Here is a 3,938-nt window from a genome sequence, read left to right on the forward strand (position 1 = left end):
TCCAATAAAGAAAATAGAAAAAAAAATCTTACAAGTGGGGAATAATCAGACTCTGAGCACCAAGAAGTCTGGATATGGGTGTCAGCAGTTTATGAGAGTGCCTAGGAACATTAACTGCACCTGGGGATCTTGGGACCTGTGAGATGTTACTGTAAGGAAAGGAGATGAGGCCACAAGTCCTATGGGAAGCTGAGCTTGTATATAGCCCCTCCTTCCAGGGAAAAGGTAGAGAGGAAAGTACTCTCAGTAAGCTGTTGTCCAGGCAAGTCAGAGTGAGCATCTGGGACCACTTTGGGACAATTTGCTTAGTGTTTCACACTCTTTCTATAATACCACACTGTTTTCATGTTGTTTGGCAAGTTTTATTTTTTTAATATCTTAGCAGGAGAACGTGCATTTTGTGGAAGAAATGATAAACCAGTAGAAAGCCCTCCATTTGTAATAAAATCCTTGCCAGATTTGAGTTAATAGCCTCCAAGGAAGGGCTATTTAGAATAGAACTGGCCAAAGTGCTAAATAATATGCTGTCCACCATAATCTACTGCCCTCAGGAGAGAGAACCAAATGACTCAATATGGGTTTTCCATCTTCAATTTCAATAACCTGATGTCAGAATTAAACTGCAGAGCATGCAGACTGCCTCAGTATGCTCCCTGAATTTGAGGTTCCTTTTGCCTGGTCACTTTTGCTCCCGTGTGCCATCCCCAAGGGGCTTCAAGTGCATAGACAAAGAAGTCTTCCTAGTAGTATTGTGAAGTGAGGGGAGAATAGTTGTGCTCCATGAAAGAAATGAAACTGAATTTGGACCACGTCTCTGTGGGCCACACATCGTGCTGGTCTCTTGATCAGCAATTAATACTACAGACTGGGTTTTAGTTGTTTTAATTGTGATTTTATGTATATACTTAGGTCATTTGTACAAGCGTGGGGAAAAAGAATAAAGGTTTTTTGTTTTGTTTTGTTTTTTGTTTTGTTTTTAGCTCAATTTACTAGGTGTTTTTAAGATTTGCTATAGAATGAGTGCCTTCATGACGCTCCCCTCTTTTATGCCAGCAGTTCAGTTTCAGGTGCATTAGAGCATTCAAAACTAGTCAGGCTGGTAACAACATCTCCAGTGATTTCTCAAGAGGGAAAAACTTGAATCTAGCTGAGAGGGAAATTTCTGTGGGTCAGAAAGCTGTGTTCTGGGGTAGAATTTGGGGGGAGAAATATCTTATACATACAGTATGCAAAAGCAAACTGATCTTTGTTCTAAATGAACAACAACTTTCATTGTTTTTTTTGCAGTAAACCTGATGCCAATATGAATAGTTGGAGCAGAGAGAAAGGGAAGGATGGTTAATCCACCACATTTTCCATCAAGGGGGCCCTAGCCAGCTTCTCTCTGACAAGTTTAATTATTTACACTTTAAAAATTCTTTTTATCTGCTTTTTTAAAGAAAATACTTGAATATGTATTTTGCAACACCCAATAGATCACCAGATCCTGGAATTGGAGAAGGGCACATTCAGATGCACTTTTTCACCAGGGCTCCAGTATTCTGAGAAGAGCGTCTGAATGCTCTTCATCCAAAATGGGAAACACTTGTGACACTTCCTCAATTGTATAGTGAAGGTCCTTTGCCCTTTCTTAAGGAGCTGGGGAGTAAAAATCAGGCTTACTTTTCATGTAAAAGGAAAGATTTTCTAGCTTATTCCATTTTTTTCCTCTAGTCTACAAGGCTCCCTCTGATATATATTCTGATATGTACTTAAGGACCAACACTTTTCTTTCTTTTATTTTTTAAAGTTTTTTAAAAAAATTATTTTATTTACTCATGAGAGATACAGAGCGAGAGAGAGAGAGAGAGAGAGGAAGAGAGAGAGAGAGGGGCAGAGACACAGGCAGAGGGAGAAGCAGGCTCCATGCAGGGAGCCGGACATGGGACTTGATCCCGGGTCTCCAGGATCAGGCCCTGGGCTGCAGGTGGCGCTAAACTACTGCTCCACCGGGCTGCCCTATTTTTGAAAGTTTTAAAAATTTATTTGACAAAAAAAAAAAAAAAAATTATTTGACAGAGAAAGAGAGAGAGAGAGTCCAAGCAGGGTGAGAGGCAGAGAGAGAGAAACAGGCTCCCTGCTCATCAGGGAGCCTGATGCAGGACTGGATCACAGGACCCTGGAATCATGACCTGAGCTGAAGGTGGCCCCTTACCCAACTGAGCCACCCAGGTGCCCAGACCAATGCCTTTCTGTTAGTTTATAAGTGGCTGATGAGTGAATGAGGGCTCTAGCTGCCCTAGGGTAGTCTACTGAGCAAATTTCAAAATTAAGTCTTCTGGTCTCTTCTTCTTTTGTAAAACCAGATGCTTGTGAAAAAGTGCAGTTATAGTTTAATCCATTAAATTATAGTTTAATTCAGGGTTTCTCTCTCTAATGATTTTTTACACTATTTTTTTTTTAAGCTGGGTACAGTATACTTTATTGATGGTACATGACAAGGTAGGACTCCCCAAGCCCCTCCCCTTCCTCGGGGTCCGGGATGTAAATTGGAGGTCAGGAGATTCTCAGTGTGTTGGGGGATTAAGTTGGGGCAGGGACTCCCCAGCAGCTGAGGGCCTCTCTCTTCCTCATGTTCTTGCTGGGGCTGGTGGTCCAGGAGGCTCTTACTCCTTGGAGGCCATCTGGACCACGAGGTTCACCACCTGGTTGCTGTAGCCGAATTCATTGTCATACCAGGGAATGAGCTTGATGAAGTGGTCATTGAGGGCAATGCCAGCCGCCGCGTCGAAGGTGGAAGAGTGGGTGTCACTGTTGAAGTCGCAGGAGACAATCTGGTCCTCAGTATAGCCCAGGATGCCCTTGAGGGGGCCCTCCGATAACTGCTTCACCACCTTCTTCATGTTATATTTGGCAGCTTTCTCCAGGCAGCAGGTCAGATCTACAACTGACATGTTGGGGGTGGGGACATGGGAGGCCATGCCAGTGAACTTCCCGTTCAGCTCAGGGATGACCTTGCCCACAGCCTTGGTGAAGCCAGTGGAAGCAGGAATGATTATCTGGGCAGCCCCTTGGCTGTCACACCACAGCTTCCTAGAGGAGCAGTCCACGGTCTTCTGGGTGGCAGTGATGGCATGGCTGGTGGTCATGAGGCCCTCCACGATGCTGAAGTGGTCATGGATGACTTTGGCCAGAGGAGCCAAGCAGTTGGTGGTGCAGGAGGCATTGCTGACAATCTTGAGAGAGTTGTCCTACTTTTCATGGTTCACGCCCATCACAAACATGGGGGCATAAGCAGAAGGAGCAGAGATGATGACACTCTTGGTCCTGCCCTTCAAGTGAGGCCCAGCCTTCTCCATGGTGGTGAAGACCCCAGTGGACTCCACAACATACTCAGCACCAGCATCACCCCATTTGATGTTGGCGGGATCTTGCTCCTGGAAGATGGAGATACTTCCCATTGATGACAAGTTTCCCATTCTCAGCCTTGACCGTGTCATGGAATTTGCCATGGGTAGAGTCATACTGGAACATGTACACCATGTAGTTGAGGTCAATGAAGGGGTCATTGATGGCGACAATATCCACTTTGCCAGTTAAAAGCAGCCCTGGTGACCAGGTGCCTAATATAGCCAATTCGTTCTCTCCGACTTTCACCATCATGTCTCGGGGATGCAGCTGGCACTGGACCAGCAGATGTGGCTGTCTGTCAAATGGGGAGGAGCAGACAGCCACACTGATTACTTTTCAGAGCAGTTTTATATTTTATATTCACAGGACCATGTGAACATAGAGTATGAAGAGTTTGCATAAACTCATCATATCTCCCATCACTGACTGTATTGCGTTATTATGGCGTATCTCTTGTAGTTAATGAACTAATATGGATATGCTGTCATAACCAAAGTTCATATTTTATTTGGATTTACTTTGTTTTCTATGAATGTGCTTTTTCTGTT

The 3,938-nt window shown here is 44.3% G+C and overlaps 1 pseudogene; it reads right to left on the reverse strand.

Moving 5' to 3' along the window:
• Positions 1–2,645: 2,645 nt before the first annotated feature.
• Positions 2,646–3,555, reverse strand: LOC106559859 (annotated as a pseudogene).
• Positions 3,556–3,938: the final 383 nt, after the last annotated feature.

The sequence above is a fragment of the Canis lupus genome, chromosome 16 (assembly GCF_011100685.1).
Source record: "Canis lupus familiaris isolate Mischka breed German Shepherd chromosome 16, alternate assembly UU_Cfam_GSD_1.0, whole genome shotgun sequence".
Classification (NCBI taxonomy): Eukaryota; Metazoa; Chordata; class Mammalia; order Carnivora; family Canidae; genus Canis; species Canis lupus.